This window comes from Leuresthes tenuis, unplaced genomic scaffold (genome assembly GCF_036924035.1).
Source record: "Leuresthes tenuis unplaced genomic scaffold, fLeuTen1.0.hap1 SCAF_3, whole genome shotgun sequence".
NCBI lineage: Eukaryota > Metazoa > Chordata > Actinopteri > Atheriniformes > Atherinopsidae > Leuresthes > Leuresthes tenuis.
In genome coordinates this window covers 20,325,369-20,346,924 of record NW_027325357.1, presented here as the reverse complement: position 1 = coordinate 20,346,924, position 21,556 = coordinate 20,325,369, and the positions used below count along the sequence as shown (strand labels likewise).

At 41.4% G+C, this 21,556-nt stretch overlaps 2 protein-coding genes across 4 annotated transcripts in view; one reads left to right on the top strand and one right to left on the bottom strand.

The window, feature by feature from the left end:
* The window catches only part of foxp4 (forkhead box P4), an 87,704-nt gene extending 76,499 nt beyond the window's left edge, over window positions 1-11,205 (bottom strand). For 2 of the 3 annotated variants that reach the window (XM_072382455.1, XM_072382457.1), the window contains exon 1: window positions 10,632-11,205. The gene's annotated coding sequence lies outside the window, so the exon portion shown is untranslated. Of the gene's footprint in view, window positions 1-10,342; window positions 10,378-10,631 lie in introns of those variants that run through there. The other variant, XM_072382456.1, reaches the window with a different exon arrangement.
* tfeb (transcription factor EB) overlaps window positions 1-21,556 on the top strand; it is a 277,326-nt gene that overhangs the window by 179,898 nt on the left and 75,872 nt on the right. The gene's annotated exons all lie outside the window — the stretch shown is intronic.

Below are 21,556 nucleotides of genomic sequence, written 5' to 3'. Positions count from 1 at the left end.
TCTATTTTCTCTTTCATCTGCTTCTCTTGCCATATTTTTCTCTTACAATACATTATTCTGTCATTGCTACAGCTGCCCTCATCTCTCTGTGGGAGACAGAGAATTCTCAAAGCCACAATTACCGCACAAAACTATCAATTTCCCCTTCAATTAACCCTGTGGGAAGAGAGGGGACAAGGGAGAGGAAGGAGAGAGCAGAGAAGGGGATGAAAATTTCAAATTTGGGATGAAGAGGCCCGCCTCAGTCCAACCCCCCCGCCACACTACAGCCTCCCTTCAGGGCGCAGTCATGTCGGCTCAGAAGAGAGAATTACAACCCCTGAGGATGAACTTGACCCCACCATCGGAGGTCAAACAAGTTACTATACAGCATGGCCCCCCTCTCCTCATTACCAGCAAATAGGTCCAGCCTGTGTTCTACTAATGTGAGACTACATTTTAATAGGCAGCACTCAAGCCACAGCGCAGGTCCGTGGAACGCTAAAGTCAAGACAGACAAAGAGGCAGAGCGACAAGAAGGAGAACAGAGTGAAAGAGAGGGGAGAAGAAAAAAATGACACACAGGAAAGGAGGAGGGATAAGGAGTGGACCAGAGCCAGGAGTTGTGTTTTTTAGATCAGCGACGAAGGGCCTGTGCCCCATTACAACGGACAAATGTGATGGCATGCCTGCTTTCTGTGCTCCGCTCCCCTCTCCTCCACTTCTTTGCAATCTCACTTCCCTTCCCACCCCCTCTTCCCCCTCCACCCACTCCCTGAGCAAACCCCCAGGGGAGCTGCTCAAAACCAAACCCAGTCTTCAGCGAAGTTTCAGCAGGCAAACTTTGCACAAAGCCCCCAGAAGCCGTACGCCTGCCTGACATCACAAAGCATGTCATTGCCACTCACCCTCCTCCCTCCTGTCCTCGTTTTTTGTACTTTAGTCCTTGGTTCCTCCCCCAGTCCCCTCCCTCGTTTATGCTAACTACTTTCCGAGGCTAATGCACGGTTCCTGACTGACCTTTAGACAATAGAAACCTGCTGCAGCAGAAGTTGCCGATTAGGGCAACAGGTTGCATACAGCAGCGCTGACCTTCAGTGGGTAAATGGGCATTCTGGCATCAGATAATCTAACAACCCTGTGGCAACCTCACAAGCTGGTAATTATTGGCGTTACTTTTGAAATAAATTTCCAATCTTTGTTCTATTTTCTTGAAAGAGATATTGTGTGCCTCACAGCCATCATCTGCAAAGTAGAATTTTTTTTTTTCACTTGGTTTCTTTTTTGCAGACAATCGTATTTAACATTTGTGCAAAACATTGATTCATGGTTTTTTGCCAACAACACACCAACAACAAACACAGCTATTTCATTTCTACTTCACCACATATCCAAAATGAACTGAAAACATAGCTAAATAGGTTTACAAATCAAAATCTTGAGCGCTACCTCCCTCGTATAAATACAATTTTTCTTCATTCAAAACTTGTAAAATATCTTAAACAACTAACAGAATTAACATTTTTAAGAATAGTTTGGAATGTCCCCTTTTGATTTTTCAATAATGATTCTTTTTAAAAAAAAAAGCCTTTTTAATTACCAAGACACACACTTACTCTTGCACTTGTCATTTCACTAATTCAAAATAAATGATTCCAATTGAAATATGGCCTGAGCAGAGGAACAAAATGTTGGAGGTAAACTGTGATGACATCTCGGATGCAATGAAGAGTGCAGAGAGAACACAGAGCTGTGATGATTATACAGGAGGCATGACGAGCAGAGAAGGAGGGAGGGGGGCAGTAGACGGACAGGAGAGAGTGCACAATAAGACACAATAACAACACAATAAGAGGCAAAAAGGAGAAAAGAGAGACAGCAAGTGTTGAGTCCTTCACACTGAGTGACTGTCGGAACTCCAATAAAGAAAAGAACGCTTTCTGGCCAACCACGGATCAGAAATGAAGGCTGCTCTGGCAAATGCAGCCACGCACGCTGTGAAACAAGCATTTATCCTCACGTTTCACAGAGTGATGTTAAAATTTACAAAAGCAGAGCTAAAAGCAACAGACTGTTTATTACTATTTATTAGACTGTTGATTGCATTAAAAGGTGCAATCAAAGGTCTGATTGAAATGATTGAAATCTTCTGCAAAAGGTGAAAAATTTGTGTTTAAACCATGAGTTGTGCCTTTATAGATATTATATAGAATATGACATTAGTTTGTTTAAATGATGCTTTATTTCACTTTTAACCCAGGAAAATTTTATTTGTATCCATTCTTTGAGGGCAAAAATACTTTAATACTTTACTTTAAATACTTACTTAATACTAAGTCATTTTAGAGCTGACTCGTTGATTGATTGAAGATCAAAAGGAAACACTTAAATTGAATTGAATTTTTTTTTAAATTCAAAAAACATTTTTTTTTTTCATCAAACAACAGTTAAAACACCTGTTTCTCATTGCTCTCTGCTTCATTTTCCTCTCGCCGCCTGCCCAAAACTCTACCGGCAAACATTTACCGCTGCTTCACAGGCCAACGGCCCACAATGCAAACACACCCACCTACACGCTCTCCCTTCTTTCTCCTCAGGAACATGAGGGCTGGCTCTAATTCACAGGCTGGTAAAGCTGTGGTGGACAGCAGTCTTGATCTGGAAGGATTAGGCTACTTTTATTTCCCCGAGAGCCACGGGGGGAAGAAACGAGGAGAGGTGGAGGGAAGCGAGTGTGTTAGGAGGTGCTCAAATCCTTCTACAAATGTCAGACAACGACCGGTGACCGGGGGCCGCAGAGATACACACTCACATACACGCAAACTCACACACTCATAAACACCCTTGAAAAAGCCTGCCGTGCCATCCAGAGAAGAAACTCATCACTCTCCTTCTCATCTGATGAAGGAAGAAGCGATGTGCGGGCAAGAAAGGAGCAAAAGATGAGAGGGAAAAGAGGGGGAAGGAAGGAGGGACTAAAATAGGGAGGGAGTGTGTGTGTGAGAGAGGAGGAGGGGGGGATTACACAATTATTCAGATAACAGCTGGGAATAATCTAGTGGCAGATGTCTCTCGGTCAACAATGCCCACCACACTCAGGCGTGCATGTGTATGCGCATACACACGAACAGAGTTTCTATACTCAGCGAGCAGCCAAGCACGGAAAAAACGGCTGCTGATCAACCAGCTCGAGCCGCTGAGCCACACAGCTCCCTCGGCCTGTCCGCAAAACTTTCATTTTTCATTTCCAAAATTTCCAAAGTAGATTCATCAGTCGATATACAAAAAGACAGGCAGTTTTCTGCTCATCAGTGCAATGTGTGAAAGCTGGGGCAGGGATGACCTGTTTGCTTTTCTTTCCCTCCAACCCTTCTGAACAACATAACCTAAAACTGGAGGAATTCTGTCCTCGGAGGAGAGAGGTGGAGGGTCACCACCTGATTGACAGTTAATTGCACTTGGGTGTGCAGAAACACCCACACACACAATAAAAGTGAGCATATCTTGACCATATTTCACATCCTTTGCATCTTTGAGCATTATCTCAATAGCAATAGCAGCAGCAGAGGTTCTGGCGGTGTCTATCCTGCCATCCTGTCCCCTCTCCGAGAGCGGACTATAAAAGCCATAAGGTCTGAACCCAACTGGATAAAGCCAGCACACTCCTTTTTTCCTTCAAGGCAAAGCGAAGAAAACTGATAGAGGAGGCTGGAACATTGAGCATTTAGTCTGTTGCTGTTGGCCAGATCCTATTCATCACATCTACTCAAAAAGAACATCTCTTAGTATTTCCTCCAGAACTTTTAACAAAGTAAATTCCCCAGCTCTGTTCCCTCTTAACGTGAATAAATCTTTATGATGTTATGGAGTTGAGGAGGAAGGAAAGGGCAGCCCCAGCAAGTGGAGTGCTGGAGCTCTGTCAATCCGTCAACCCAGGCAGTCTATTGTGATTTGGTTTAACACTGGCTAACAGCTCGTCCTGTCAGGGGATGGATCATCCCGCAGCGCCTCACATGCTAATAGCTTAAGTAGGCATCCCATGTCCCCTGGAACTAATACCACAAATACTAATACCATAAAAGAGCAGAGCACGCCAGTGCTCCAGCCTCGCTTTCGGCTGTGTTAGCCAACATCTCGATACTTTACGGATTAGAAACCGTAATGAGATGCATTTAAATGGTTATTACCTCCCTGGTACAGGATTGTAAGGAACAGGGCTGAGGGGAAATACAGCATGGCTAATTTCCTACCATCATATGTTAATCTACAGTCCTCAAGGTTGAATGAGTTCAAATATTCTGATGTAAATCAAAAACTAGAAAATGCACGACTATATCAGATTAACTCTAATTGATAACTCTATTGTCAAGGGGAGGAATGAAAAGCGCAACCTGCTGAGCACTTAAATCAGAAGTTTATATTTGAAGGTTGTCGACCAGTTCATGGGACTTCATGCGAATTCCCGTGCGCTCCAACTCTTGTGTGAATCTCAGCATTTCATCAAAGCACTCACTCTTCCGCTCAGAAGATTTTTACCGCCACAGCACTACGGACAAACGAGCACCCAAGAGCTGTGTAATTCTTCTCTACAGTCAGATGGTTTATGAAATGTGCAAAATATGAGAGACTGTGTGTGTATCCATGACATTCGGAGCCTTGCGCCTCGCAGCTGTCACCAGCCCGTCTCCGCCATCCTTTCAATACACATTAAAGCAGTGCTGCAGAAAGTTTAGTCACATTGTTGTTCAGAGGGAAGCTTTCCACTGCTCCGCTCCCTCGGTTACCCGTTCGATTGACGGCTGCCCTGTCAGTTTGTCGCAGGGCTTTAGAAAACACCAACGGCTCTCTGATGAAGTGCTTACAAAAGGTCACTGGGTGGAGGCGACAGAGAGGAGGGGAGTCTACTACTGAGAGAAGGAGGCAGGGGAAAAGGAAAGGGAGACGGGATAGAGTGAAGGAAAATCCATAACACAAATACAGCTGTCAGAAGAAATGCAGAGTTAGCAGGGGACACAACGACCAGTGAGAGCTTTTTCATGAAGATGCTCTGCTTCAACACAACAGGCGTCCTCTCAGTTTCTACGCACAGCTATGCTCGTGTGTTCTTCTGCTTTGACAAACATTGAGCGCTATATCTGAGCTGTGGCTGACCTCCAGATCCTCTGCCACTTCTATTTCTCCCCTGTCTCTGAGACCAAACCGAGCTCTGACTACCGCACTTCATGATCTGTTCTCAGTCCTCCACAGTCCCTTTTCTTCAGCTCAGACTCTCTGCTGCTGCCTCAGGTGCCAAGCGCACTCTGGAGCGGCTGATCTAATGCTTCCTCAGTTATAATATCCCATGCTTGTAGCCCTCACTCAGTTGCTTCCCTCACATCGTGCAGCCTTTGCTCATACTTTCTATCAGTCCCTGCTGCTACCCCCTCCTTCACCCAAAGGAAACCATCTCTTCCGCTCTGAGCTGTTGGGTCACTTCTTCCAACATCTATCAGCTGTTAATGGGCCAATCCTCTGGCAAAGCTGGTGAAACATCTCTGAGCCAGCCTGCATCCCACCCATCCTATACACAATTTAAAAAAAAGAAGAAGAAAAAAAAAGTCTCATCTCAAATATACAGACATTGTTAATGACCACAGGCTAAACCACTGTGTCAGATGAAATTATTACCCTATCAATCAGAGAGGGGGAAGAGTGCGTAAATTTTAGAGAATTAAGCAGAGGTTGCTGTCACCACATGAGGAATGACAGCTCTCTCAAAAGCCACAAGATGGCTAAAGAAAAGGCAACAAAAGACAACATCTTCTCCTTCTCACAGGTGGTCAACTTCCCAAAGGCCGCTAAAAGCATCTTCCCGCTTTTCTCCTCCCCCGCTGTCCGGCAATATTACTGTATGACATCGCCTGTGACCCGTCTCAAAAAAAAAAAAAAAAAAGAAGAAGAAAAGAAAGGAAAAGAAAACACATCTAATCTTTGAAAAATGTGTGGGATTTATTATGAGTGCATGCAGACACACACGCGTTCACACAAGTGTTCAGGCCTCAGCTTCTTCTAAATAACAGGTTCAATTAGAACCACATGTATAATCAGGCCTCAGTCTAAAGCAATGTGGCGGCAGCTTCACTGCGCAGTCAATCACTGCAGTACACAACCAGAGCATTCTCCTCCTGTTGGCTGTCCATATACAATAACACTCATTCATTTTTCAATTAGATTTCATTAACATTTTCTTAACGCAGTTACAAGCCCTAATTACTATTTAATTCATTTTAATATCTTCCAACACCACCGGAAAAAAAAATTGAAAAGAACAAATCTGCTCCATAAAAATCAATGATATATCCAAGTTTGCTTGATTGTGACACAAATTGACAAAGTTTCTGTGCGCGTTAATATCTGTTGTCCTTGTCCAAAAAGAGTAAAAGAGTAAAAGCAAAGTAATTATGTCAGCTTCGAGACCAACACTTGAAATACCTGTGCGGGAAAATGCATTGCCTTTCTCAAAGCCCTTCTAAAGGATTATTGAAAATTTAACCATTTCAAGCTTTTAAGCAGGTAATGCATAAAGTGATGCAATCGAAGTAAATCTGTGAGTATTCATCATGGGTCAGAGCCTACATGTATAGCAGCGTTGTATACGGGTGCTCTTCAACATCACTTTGGTGGGCCAAAAGCCCACTCAGACTTGTGGGTTTTGGGATAGCAGAAGGTTTTTAATGAGGAGAGCGACAGAGATGTGGGGACGGACAGGCGAGCCATCAATGCTACCGACGCACAGGACATTTTAAAACTTCAAAACGTGTCCATTTTCACTCGAGCAGGACAGGTGGATTGAGAAAAAAGCACTTTCGTACACACACGCTCTCCTGCTCTCAGATATATACACTCTTCCACACGTACATTCACGTGCGCTCATGCTGGAGGTAAGGACCCTCTGAGTGAGTTTATGGACTAATACAATCATGCTGGTGGCTTTTAATCCCGCTGAAGGGGTTTTAAAGCGCACGAGATTCACAGCCATTATTGCCTGTCTCGAGACAGACTCATCCATGGCCCCAGTCACACCGCGGCACACACACACACACACACACGTCAGCACTCAGGACCAAGTTAAAAATCATCATTTAAGTAATGTGTCAGTAAGCATAACAGAAACAATTGTCTGGTGTGGAAAAGAGGATGAAAGTGATAAAAATCTGCAGAACATGAGTGACTCCTACAAACAATGAAACAAAACAGGACATGAAAAAGACACAGCTGTTGAGAGGAGAGGGGGGGGGAAAGAAGCAAAGACGGAAAAGTGTTGAAGCAAGTCAGAAGAAAAAAGGTGGCAATGCTGAGGCAAACACAGACTCAGGCGCACAATAGCCGACAGAAAGCAGAGAGAGTCAGTCTTTCTCTGACACCTCTGGCTTCCTGCACACTGACTCTCCTTTTCTCCCCAAATAACTGCTGCCTCTCAGACACTCTTTTTGTTTCATTGTCTCTTTCTATATTTTCATAAAAAGCAGTGTCGCCGACACGATAGTCCGTCACTGAGCAAAGCACAACATAATGACAACTTCACAGTGATTCTTTTTTCTTTCTTTTTTTTTACTGTCGATAGATGCTGCTGAGTTGGAAAAAAAGGCAATAATCTCTATTCTTCAGCAGAATCTCACGGCATTAGTGAGAGCTTCTGTTCGAGGTTTGGAGGTGAATATCAGTCAGGCAACTGTAAATATGAATCTACAAATTGTATAGGAGGCTTTCAAAGCCTGTGTGTCCAAAAAAAAAATATTTTCAAACTCATCTGCTGTGCCTTTAAAGAGAATTGAAGCAGATGAGAGAGCAAGCAGCAATGGAAATGATCATTCTGAAAATTTGAATCAGGCTCACGAGCAACTGCTTGACAGATATGCAACTGGCAGCTTTGAGGAAACAACTCATTTCATTTGGCATGATAGTGGAGTATATAAAATATATTTATCTGAGTGTTACAGCCAGCATAAGCTCTAATTGTTTTTACAATAAACAGTTGAAAAAGTGGGCTGATATAGATAGACAGGTATATAAGGTATATAAATTACAATCTGCTTCTCAGTCTAAGGCAAAATCAACAAATGAAGAAACTTTAAAAAAAGAAATGATCTGAATAAAACCAAACCATAGAGGTCTGAAGTCATTTGTACGCTAAAAACTGCGAAGTACGGGCTTTTTATGAAGCTCACAACTCGCTGTGAAACGCGATGGAGCGAAATAAACTTTCTTAATTGGGCCTTTTTTTTTTTTTTGTTCCTCCTATTTTTCTTTTAGTTTTGGCATTCAGCTTACCTGCGGGGGCCACGCGCCACCACAAAATACCTGCTTTCCTGTTTGACACCAGAACTCTGACAAGGTCATAAAACGTGATTAAGAGCTTTTTCATTCCTGCAGGATCTTCTATTAAAGTGCAATTAAAAGTATGTCATCACGTCGCGGAAATGCCGCCACAGAGGACAGGGAGGGAGGGAGGGAGGGAGGGGGGGGGGGGGGGGGGGGCGGTGATGGTGGTGCTGGTGGTAGGGGGGACACACAACAGCAGAGAGAGGACACAGTAAATAAAATTAATTATGCCAAATGCCCCCGCGCCCATCAATCACGGGAGCAATAATGCCCGTGTCAGGGTGTGCACCCACGGCCTGGATGCTGCTCTCTGAATGACAGACAACTAACAGCAATTAATTGTCATTTCATTTCTCTCTTTTTGGGCCTGCAGCTTTCAGTCACGAGGGGGGGGAAAGTCCATCTGACCTGCGGGAATCTTTGGACTGGTATCTGATATTTGATGGTGGAAGTTTTAATGTAGGGAAAGGAGAAAAAAAAACATACCGACACTTATTTCTTTTTCTTTTGCCCTCATAAAAAGAAAAAAAAAAGCTCTTGCTGTGCGTGACACCAGTACGTGCGGCGTTCATTTCTCTAAAACTAACACAAAAAAAGAATTTACCTGTTAATCACATTACCATATAGTTTTTGAAAATGTGTCCTATCCCGTCAGGAGTCTCATTTTTCCTATCGGAGTAGAAATATTTTCCTCTGAGGTGCAGGCCTGCATTCACTCGGTTTAAGTGTGCAAAAAGAAGGGAAAAAACACGGAGCAGTCAGAAGTTCTCCACGAATCCGACCCCCTTCAGTTTCTACATTTAAAATATGGTCTAAGACAACTCCAAAATATATCACAATGGATTGGGCTTTTCACCCCCAAGAAAGCCTGGCGTGTTTACTACTATTATCATTTTTTTTCTTTTATCCGATCAGTCTCATTTACGCATTATTAAAAAGTACTAAGACGCATCAACACCGTCCACAACTCTGTGGAATTGATCCGTTTAAAATGCGCCTTCATACTCAAGTTTTAAAACTTTGCTGCCCGTTCAGCGTTTAAAACAACCACCCCCCCACCCCCCTCCAAAAAAAATGACTGCCTTTATTTACTCCGGTAAAGTCCATGCGAAATACCAGAGAAACATCAAACCAGGGTGAGCTCTCACAGAGCGGTTCCAGTTTCAAAAGTCAAAATCGTTTGAAAAGAAAGTATTGTCCTCCAGACCTATTGACCATGTCAACTCAAGAAAGACTTTTTTTTCCCCCTCTTCCCTTCTTGAGACAAGGGCTCTATTATATCCAGCGAGGAGTGTAATGCCTTTTTTAGAGATTTTAACGTTATTGTTTAATTATTAGAAACAAAATGCCCAAAAAAAAGAGCGTTTAGCGGCTGTGCAGGCAGGTATAAAGCGATGACAAAACGTTCAAACAATTCTCAGACGCCTTTGTGTGGATGGCTGTGGAAAATGATTACCACATAACCTGTATGTCGGCATCTATTATCATATCCTTTGACATATAAACATGAAGGTGAAAGTTAGAGCTGGTTACTTCAATTCAAATCGTTTGCCAACATATTAGTTGCTCTTAACCTGGATGAATATATATATATATGTATATATATATACATATATATATGTGTGTGTATATGTATATATATATATGTATATATATGTGTGTGTGTGTGTGTGAGAGAGAGAGAGAGTGTGTGTGCAAATAACTTTTTGTTTTTTTAAGAAGCAAAGCCTGTGGGAAATGACACTTTACGTTGCAGTTTATGAAAACAAGTTTTTCCTTTTAAAAAACTAAAAAACAACAACACAATATGCCGCTGAAGTGACATTGAGTTCCAGGAAAATGTGGAATTTGCTTTGTTTAAAAGTGGCGATGACGCTGAGGCGAACAGCAGCTCTCTCTTTTTGAGGAAATTGAAATATTTCAAACAAACGCCTCGAAGCGGATTTGATCAACGTGAAAAGTTTCACCTCAGAACGAGCCAAAGTTAAAATGAAACACTCACGGATGGAAGTCTTGACGGGGGAAACTTGAGCGTGGCCGCTGAGTAATGCCTGCTCTGATAACCTGTGATATTATCGGACTCACTTGCAAGAGTTTCACAAATAATGTGCGTTTTAAAAAAAAAAATAATAATAATAAAAAAAAGAAAAGAAAAGAAAAAAAAAAGTTCAAGTTCGGTCGTTTTAATCTTCTGGCGAAATATGTGTGTCAGAGAGTTTCAATGGAAGCGCGGAGAGGAAGAAAAGTGAGAAAGAGAAGAGGGGAAAAGAAAGTGTAGATAATGCATCAACCTGTTCTCTTGGTTTTTGAAGAAGTCAACTTTCACGCCAGTGGTTGGACCATGTGGACAGCCCGCTTCTGCTCCTCAGACCCCGGCGCGTCCACTCTCTCACGGCGACAAAGGGGACACAAACCGACGGGACGAAAAAAAAATGAAAAAAGAACAGAGAGGAAAGAGAGGGAGAGACAGAGAAATCTAGGAACTAGGACCGCAGGACCATTACTTTCAGCGACAAAACGTGCTCGTTAGTCCTTTCCTTTTCCCTTTTGTGTGCGTCCTCTCTCCTCGGAGTGGCCCCTCTGGAGTGAAGTCAGAACAATACTGCCGCTAAAACTCTGGCACTGTGCGCAAGTTGCCGCGGAGAAACAACGCGGTCGCCGTCTTGTTTAGTTGTTTCTGCTTCCCCGGCTATCTCTTCGGGAGGTTCATTCAGCGAGTATAACCTCTCCACCGGTCTTCACTTTTTGGCATCCCGTCTGTTGCTTGCTCGTTCGCTGGAAATCAGGATTGAATCACTAGAGCTGTGTGTGTGTGTACGACTGCGGTGTGTGTGTGTGTTGCGGGGGCACAGTTTGCTGCGCTACCGTAATGCCTCTAAAGCAGGTGCGCGCTTTTATCGCTGGCCTATCCAAGCAAAGTTCTGGCGCACAATAAAACAGCAGCCTGTGAGAGGTATCTCTGTCGCTCTCCCTGTGTGTGTGGGGGTGTGTGTGTGTGTGTGGATGAGGGGAAGGCACTGATCTCTTGACCTCGCTTTGCATCCTTGCTGAGTTGTGCTATTGTGGAGGCAGAGAGGAACAGATGTTAGTCTGCACAAAGTTTGAGCTCAGAAACCGCCAGAAACAAAGCATGATCACACAAACACAACTCTATACTGGTAAATACTCTGCTTTTTTCGCGCTTTTGCTTTTTGTGAGGACATGTAGGCCTTTCTGCATGCGAAAAGCAGACGCCCTCTAAACACAAGAATAAAAAAGGGCAGTCCCAAATTAACAGCAAGTAATATAATTCCCCCTCTTGACAGACTTTGTCAGACAATAACTTTAATTTTAAGACTATTTCTATTTCACTGATTTATGTTTTTATGTCAAAGTAAGGAATGCTCAATTCTACAAATGAAAAATAAGTGTGAAATATGTTAAAGTGGGTTCACTCTAGTGATATGCCTGCCTTGCAAATAGACAGTTATATTGTGATTAGATAAATTTTACTATCTGCCCACCTCACTGGGTCCTTTATGTATTTTGGAAGCTTGACAACTCCTTTGCTAAGTTATTACCGCCTTTTTTTTTTCTTGCCACCACATTCATTTGCTAATTGACAGCATAATCAGTGTTGAGATTACTGATGAAATTTGGAAATTACATCATACCCGTCGCTGCAAAAAAAAAGAAAAAAGTGCCATAACTCAAAAGAAGATCCTGGAATCATTTTTGCGTTGGCCATTAAATGGGATTCTGCCCCTCCTGCCTTTGCTCTATCTAAGCTTTTACCTTTAGAAAATGATGGCAGTCCATCACACCACCACCCAACAATGAGCCATGGTTGCAGTAAATCACAACACATTCATTAGTCCGATCAATACCACTTCAAATATGCGTGTCTGAGTGTGCGTGTGGGCAAATGTTTGGGTGTATGTTTGTATGCCTACCAGCTCTTATACCTTCACTTTCCCTCTAAGCCTGACATATTTCGCCAGGAAGACTTTGTTGTGCGTCTCCAGCAACGCTGCGGAGAATCGATGGGTCCCAACGTGAGCAACTGGATGGTGATGAGAGGTGTTTTTCTACTTGGCTGTTATCAGGGAGGTGCAACACATCAGATGGTTGAGATTAACAGAAAGTTTACAACTCTGTTAAACTGTATTTGGTGAATTAATGTGTGTGTGACGGCAAACAACCTGCACCTGAAAGTGTGTGGGAAATACAAGACAGCAGCGAGGCTGAATCACTCTTGTGCTTGTTGTTGTGTAATGGTTGACATTTTGACTAACAGTATCAATCACCTCCGCCTGCTGGAAGAGTCATGATTGGCTTGTTGTTGTTGTTTGTCTTTTTTTGGCTTCTGGTTGCCTAAAATCACAGGATTACAGAGGGATTTTGTTTGCTGCACTGTCTGAGCCAGTCTAGACCAAAGCGGGCCAAATTTAAAAACTGGATCAAATAGAGCTGGCCAAGCCATATATATATATCTATATATCTATATATAGATATATATATATTTATATCCAACACCCTTGTTCTTGTTCATTTATGGTGAAAGGAGGAAAACGCAGTGTGGCCCTCTAACCTATCTCCCATCTCATTTAGGAACCTTTCCCTCCCTCTTAATCAGGGGGAATAATTATCAAAGAGGACAGGTAATTAAATTAAAACATAAGTGGCTACATGAGCTGGGTTGGCTGTACTACAAGGTTTTTCCTGGCTTAATTAAAGAGAAATATGGGAGTGCTCACCCACAGTGTCACAGAGCTGGTATAAACGAGAAAAAAAACCCTCCTGCCACCGACTTGAATAACTCATTCTGATCTGTTCAACACAGGGTTTTGGACCGAGAATAAGAGGTGGCGATCCTGGCCTGTGTGTGTACTGTTAGTGGATACCGCTTGATCCAGACCTGGGTTAGTTGTTTGTTTGCATATGAAAGCAAAAGCACATGCGTCGCAGTGAGCGTGAGCTGAAGGAGAGCAGGATGTGTGGTAGACGCTTGAAAAAACTGCAAGCCTTTAGCAGCCATCTGGGAATAATGTCGTAAAATAAAGCTGCAATAAAATAAAACTTATGGCTGTTGATGTTTACAAACAGCTCCCACAAAAAAAAAATCCCCACAATGCCTTAAGAGTCAAACCCAAAGCACACACACACATATACAAACAAACAGACTGAGTGCAGGGAATGTAGTGCACAGTACAAATTATCCAAACAGTCACAAATATCCTCAGATGTGCCCACACCCACTCTGGTACACACACACACACACACACACGAGTGTGCATGTTTACAAATAAAGACAAAGTGGGAAGGCAGCTACACACACACACACATGAACATACCACTGTGGTTATGCAAAGCCAACAGCAGTGTGGCTCTAAAATGCCCCTGCTACAGCATCTCAAGGCTTGGAGCATTACAATTAAAACTGTTTCAGGGCATCCCCACAGAGCCTCCCCGCATCTCCTGTGGAACATTACCTGTGCACAAAGCACGTTTGTGTTCATGTAGCCCTGTCGCAGACAGTGGCATCTGTATAAGTCTCAAGAGTATGTATACACTGATTACTGTGAGGATCACAGCCAATCACCAACTGCTTTCTGTCAGCTTCATAAATGTGTTTACTGTAACGGCTGCTCTGCATAACAACCACACACTCACACAAACACACACTGAGGTGAAAAGACGTGCTAGGGAAATGTGTTTATCAGTACTCTATCCTCAATTTGGCTTTTTGTTGAAAGGTAATAATTAGGGAGTCCCCGCCTTAGCAGTGGTGTACGTGTTAACAAGGTGTTTTAACACAGACTCTCACACACTTCTTCCCCATATGCAGCTACAGCCAGAGAGAAGATCTCACTCTAAGCCTCAAGGACTCACTTCATTTTAAAGCACTCGTGACCCCAGCAGTCGCATCTTCAGCAGGTCGGTGTGCGACTCTAATAACGGGCGAACTTAAACTCCTAAACAAAAAAGAAAAAGAAAAAGAAAAGAGCTGAAGTCATAAGTGAGGGAAACTTTTTATCCTCAAACAGCAAAAACAACCTTCTCTTTGAAGCCGAATTATCAGCATAAAAAGATACAGAATCTTTACTTAAGAAAAAGAAGAAGCGTGTTTCTTCAGGGATGAAGGATTAACCGTCCAAGTGGCTGTTGACTCAAAGATGAAGCAGGATTTTCACTGTAATTTCTTTTAACTTTCTTATGCAAAGTCAATTTTCACTGTTGCCACTTTGAGTTTTAAGCACCAGAGTTTATTATTCATCACAATTTTAGAGCAGTTTTTCAACTTTGCTTTGTTCAGAGTTCACTTCTGAGATACGTAAAGCCTCCTCAATTACCTTCAACAGCAGAAAGAACCAGAGAACAACACAACTTTGTAGCTGGACCTTTTTAATGTTTTAGCAGAAAAGTAATATCAGTATCTCATTTTATTTTAGTTCTCTTCATATGTACTTATTTTCGCTTCTGTGTTGGTGTGCAGTAGAGACTTAATTCTGACAAAGGATGAGTGTTTATATGTAAAGTTGCAGGTATCTGAGTCAAAATGAACCCTTTAGGGCTCAATCTGCTGTGGCATCGAAGCAACACTAGGTTTGTGTTACACTGTAGAAAGAGCAGGGAGAAACACTTAAAAGAAAGTGGGACCAAGCATTCATTATCCAAAATGAAAAGTCTTATTCAATCTACTCAACTGCGTTTTGAAATGGCATGTAGTATTGAAAAATAAGCATGTTTATTCTAGTTTAATTGATACTTGATAAAAATGTAGATATTTCTACTCTCCAAGAGCATTCCTGCATCATGGTACTTTCATACTTGAACTCTGTGGCATGTGGCTTCGGTGGGGCATACTGCACTTTCTATTCTCCTCAGTTTATATGCAAGCTATAGTTCCACCTCAACAGCTATGAAAATAAATAGAATAGCAAAAATACACTCACTTGAACTATGAATAGAAATAATGGAGTAACACACCATGTCTTTTCTGACTGCTGTACTTCCACTTGTAATGGAATACTTTACTCCAAGTACTGACAATGATGTCAAAACAAAATGATGTATTTCAGACAGAGTGTATTGCCTTAAGATATACCCACAGAAATCTGCAGAATTTATGTATATCAGAAAACAATCCTAATTTTGCTTGTTAATGACTTTACAAAGCATTTACCTACTCCTAAATATTCTGTGGTACAAAACTATAAAAGGACCACAAACTGAAATAATCACAGAGGAACAATCCAGCTGTCTGCTTCATCTTGGAGTAAACAGAAGAAATTTAGTCGTTTTTTTGTATTTCTGTGTTCTGTTTGTATTTAAACTGCATCAACGGTTTAAAAAAAGAAAAAGAAAAGCCTCTGGTGATGCTGCAGCTCAAACCTGTCTCTGAGCCACGGGTGACCACAGCTCATCAGGATCATCAACTACATCTTGTCTGTCAGTGAAACTGATTTCAGTTGGGACACAAAATCCTGCGAGCGTCAGGAGAAGTCACAGCAGATGTGTGAGTGGTAGAAAACACGACGCTGTCATAGGACAAATAGTGTTTTTGAATATGTTCAAATGATTATTTTTGTTTTGTGGATAGAAAAAAAGATTCTACATACACACAACTAACTATAACACTTAATTTAAAAAAAAAAGAGAAAGCAATAAACATTCATGCTTAGTGAGACAGGCCTCCATGTTGCTACATTCAGGTTGAGGAGCTCCCTAATAAGACTGGACATAACTGTGCCAGCATTCACGTGTGTGTCTTTAAATATAGTTTAATGCAAGATATTCAAGAAATATCCCCCAAATTCTGTCCCTTCATGTGCTGGACATACAGACACACACAAACACACATGTGCATTCGCAGAGCCTTCCCTTCCCTTCCCTCACTTGTGCGATCTTGTATCAAAGCAAACAAATGACACGCTGTCTTCTCCCCTCTCTCCCCCCACTGTCTTTTTTGATGTGTGGTTGTGTAAAATGACACGCCGTATCTCTCCAGCTGACATTATCACTCGCCAGCGCGCTCACATCTTCCGGCCGCACGCCTTTCCCACAGGACTCCCTACAGCAGGGGTCTTTGTCTCAAAGCATCACACACACACACACTCAAATAGACACACATAGAGAAAGATGTGGAAAAGCCTCCATGATTTTACCTCGGCATTGTGTGCTGTCAGCGACTGGTTTAAGAAATGAGAGGGAGAGATGCAGAGGAGGGACAGTAAGGAATTGGCTTTCTGCTTTTTTGTTTCTGATAATGTGATATGCGGCGAGCCGCCACTGCTGTACTGGAGCTTTTTAATGCAGATGCTATGCTATGATTTTTCTGGCCAAAGCCTGAAAGTGTTCATGCACTGAAAAAGTAAAGTTTATCATTAAGCAAGGAAAGGTGATGCATTGTCAAAGGTAACTCTATGAATTAAGTGATGAAAACATTAAAGAATAATAAGTACCACCAGCATCACAACACAAAAACATTGCTCCTGCCTGTAGAATTCCTTGTCCTTTGACACTGAAATACATAAATACAAAACACTGAACAAAAAAATGTTTTTGACATTGGGAAAATATAGATTTCCATTCATTTATTTCAAACAAGCCACCTCTCCTCCCTTTACGCACATTCAGGAGTACATCAAAGTCTTCTTTGCTTTTTTTTTCTTTTCACTTATCAAAAGCTCCCTTCAGTACACAAGTTCGCTCATTTGTGCTGAATCAAGTAAAAAAAAATAATAATTTAATGTCCTGTAGTTTCCACAACCTTGAAAGGTTTCACTGCCATGAATGCAAGATGTTTTTATATAAGTCATGCCGTGAAACTCAGTACAGCTGGTTATTGACATTTACGTTATCTGTTTGTGTGCATGAGATTTTTTTTTATGAAAGCCTCAATGATTTCTTTTGACTTACACACAGCAGCTTCCAAGACCATTCATCCGCCTCTATCAAACTCCTCTCCGCTCCACACCAGTAAATTTCCTAACAAGTGTTTATGAATATGACTTTTTTATTTAAAATAGAAAGATTTTATTACTTTTTTTTTGTTTATGCAAGCTTGCTCCCGTGAAATTTGTTAGAAATGAAAGCAGAATTAAGAAGCCACAAATTAACTTGTATTCATCTATTCAGCTCTTCTTTCTGCTTGTTTGTAAGTGTAATGTACCTCGTAAAAAACCCAAATTAACATTTTGAGATTGGTTTACAACCATTTTAATTAAGCATAAAGTGAAGAGTAAAACTGTAATTAAAAAATTGTGATACATTATAGAGATTCTGAGATTATTAAACAAAAAGACAGATTTTGAATGTAAACCAAATATATTTTGCTTACTATGGGGTAATAATGCTTTTAACACTGCAGAGGAAAACTAAAATTCCCAGGGCAGCATCAAAAATAATAATGCCCTTTATCCATCTTTGAAAACTCCTGGAAGAATAGCCAGTCTCAGGCTGGTAATGGGAATCACTGCATGTAGCATGCAAAGAATGCACATTGAATTCAGTCTTCCATCATTACAGGTGACTCCATAAACATGCATGTGTGAGTATGCATTGTAAAAAAAACAGAGCCAGAGACTGAAGGCCATCAAAGGTCGTCAAATTGCTACTGTGTGTTGTATCCTGTCAAATATTCATGTCAGCCAGCCTTGAGCCAATTTCAATAATCATCTTGAAGGACTTTTTGTCTTGGGCCACATTCTCCTAAATGTATCTCTCTCCTTCTAATTCCTCTTCACAATACATCTGGCTCAGGCTACTCATCATGTCATTGGTCCCTTTTCTATTCCCCTGTGTTTGATTCTAACAAATACATGGATTATCGGACAGGGGGATTCTTTAAATATATGGCTAATGTGAGCTTTCATGCCTGTGCTTTAATCTGCTGAGTATTTAAAACCAATCTTAAGGACGGGAGAAAACGCAGAGGTCAGCCTTTTTCTGTGCCCAGCACCATAGTAAAAGAGAGGGAACGAGACTGAGAGCCGGAGACGGAGTGAAAATGGCAGTGAGAGAAAGACAATGATTTCCCTGCTATTTGAATTCTAACTAGGATTAAGTGTGAAATCGCAGGTATCAAGGCTCATCTGGCTGTGCGGCTAAAGAGTAGTCCCTGAAAGAAAGAAAAAGTTGGTCTCATCGCTGTGATTGTGTGAATGTGAAAGAGAAAGACTCTGAGAGACTCTGGGCTAAAAGGGTTTCTCTGCTTTTTCACTTATCACATGCCGACCTTTCTCAGGGAAATTGGGCCGAAAATGAAAAAAAGCATATCTCTCGCTCTCTTTTTAGCAGGGCAATGACACAATATGGATGAAAGTTCCATCATATGTCTGTCCGGTTGCTCTGCTGTCAAAGTGTCTTCTTCTCATTTACAATTCAGACACGTTCATCTCCTTATTAGTGTCTTTCTTCCACCTTTCCTTTCATCTTTCTTCTTGTTTCTGTTCCCCTCTTGTCCACAAGTACTTGTCTCCCATCCTCATCTTTCACTCCTGTCATTGTGTGAGCACATTGCAGGCAGACGTGGCCTATGGCAGTTAACAGGGCCATGTGTGCGTCTGGTGTATCAGGCTTAAGAAAGTGGAATTACCTTTGCAGCTTTAGACTGCATCATGCAACTTACAGACCTTTTTTTATGACTTTAATAGGAGGTACTTAACATATCACTGCCGTAAAGTGCAACAGATGCGAGGTCAAAGAAATTGAACACATGGACAGGCATGCGCATACTTCGCTCCGCGGAAAGGAGTTGAAGAAAGATCTATGTAAAGTATAAGCTGAGTGAAGTTTTTATGGTATATAGACTCATGTTTTACCCTAGATAGTGAACTAGGCCAACGCTGATATCATCTAAAACACTTGTTTGCTTGCCAACCATACAATCACAGTCCTTCCCTTCTGAGGAAGCATTCAAACTGCTATTTGAACATCAATGCAGCATGCAAATAACATTCACCACCCCTCTTAACATCAGATAAGATAACCCACAATGCCTCGTCTGGCAGCACTGAGCTCTGTTTTGCATCCTAAGGCTATGCTACTTTTGCAAAACATCATAAATGAGCCCTCTCAGCAACTTTTCTTGGGAAAGAGAAATTGAGGAAGAAGTTAGTGAGCACAGCATGCATGTATATATGAGCCAGTGTCTGGTTGCATGTGTGTTAAAGCAAAGAGAGGCTTAATGGTAGGAGAGAGAAAGATGGAGACAGGATTAGAGAGGGGAGTGGAGGGGTGAGGTGGCCCTTTAATTTGGAAAGTTTGATGTGAATGACGCACATCTGGCTCCCCGAGATGATGGATTCTGCTACACATGCAATATGGGAAAGAGATCCATCTATTCGTTTTTTTTTCCTCTATCGAGCCCCTCCTCCCTCTGCATCCCCAATTCCTTACCTCAGCCTCCCATATCATCAACATGTAACTTTTTTTCCCCTCGCAGTCACTCACATCACTTCCTCCTTCCTGCGCTCTTGAATCCCTCAACTTCAGTTTGACTGCATTCTCCGTACAGTTCGACCGCAATACAACCTCTTGATCAGACACTCTCCTCCGTTCTATGTGAGTAAATAACATCTCTGTTCCTCTTACCTATCAAATACAGGACCCATTAATCCAAACTATGAACTTTTTACATATTTTATAGTTAATATCTGAAAAATATTGAAATTAATCTTGAGAACTATAAACCTCAGCCTGCACGCTTGTTAGTGTGCGTATTAAACAAGATGATGCATTTCATTTTCTGTTGCAGAAAGAACATTGTACAAGTACTTGTCGTAGCATGTGCTCCTTTTCACAAACATTGTTTGGGTTCTCTGATTGAGCGTCACTCTGGCAACAGAGCACAATTTGCTCACAATTGTTGTGTCAGTGCAGATTGCAGGCTTGATGACATCATTTCAGTGATTTATCCAAGCTGTTTTCAGTTATTTGTGTTGCTGTTAAGGGAAACCACTGCTCACTTTATTCCAATTTCTTTACATTTTCTTGAAATTAGGAAGATAAATAACTTTTGTATTGTGGTGATTAGATTTACTGTAGCACTGATCACTATAGCTTATTCTGTTGTAATTTATAGTCACATTTGTGTCAGTGGGATTGTTCACATAAGTTATTTTCTGGGTATGTGTGTAAGTAAGTGTCTTTGTAGAGTGGGTAACTGGCTCAGTTGAGTGGCTCGTCTACTAATCAGAAGGTCAGTGGTTCCATCCTCAGTCACTACAGTCCACTTGTTAAAGTGTCTTCTGACTAGATGTAGAAATCCTACAGCTGCCCCCAGTGTGTTCATAATCATGGAAAGAATCAATGATTTCGAGCTAAGGATGGCTTGTATTGTAAAGCACTGTGAGTGAGTAACTAGAAAAGTGATTTATGAATAAAAAGAACAGTACAGTCCATTTACCCATTTAAACAAGACGAAGGGCCATTGTTTGCAACATGTGGTGCAAGAAATCTTCCACTTTGTTCTCTAAGCAATATGGTAAGCAAAGCCCATTGCATGTATAACGTCACAGTATAACTTCCATATTAACTTTTAATTAAAGTTTCAGGTAAAAAAAATAAATAAATCAAAGTAGATAGTTAGCAATTTGTCATTTTCATAAAATTCAATACCTCTTGAGAGTTGATGCTATCGTATCAGTGTTGGACATCAACATGACTTTCATCAGCATTTATATCGTTATTTTTTCAAATGAGAAATAACATCTGACAATACTGTCACTAACATAATCTTACTTGTTTTCCTGTAAAGCAACGTTAGAGTGTGACTAGAGGGTATGCACCTGCGTAACAACTCTTTATAGAGCTTTGACTATGAAAAGTGAATATCATCATAAATGAAAGGTTTTTGGTCTAAACAGGGATTCTCGAGACCAGCCAAAGAATTAGTGGACCATGGACAAAAATATCTGGCCAGAAATGCTGAGATGGATTCAAGATGCAAACTCTGAAAAACATAGAAAAGTCTGAATGCCTGGCCATACTTCAAAGAGAGATTTCTCGAAGACCTTTATCAACATTCTGGCTGTTTCGGGACAGAGTTGTTCACACATTTTTTTATTTAATTCAAACTTTTGCAATGGAAACTGTAAGCATGGTTGTGAGACAGTTAAAAGTTTTTAAGGGCCATTTTGCCACCTTCTTTTTGGTTTTTAATGTACTTTTTTTCAAATTACCCCCTCAATTAATTACTGTGTAAAAACTTTTGGCTTTTAAACCTGTGGAT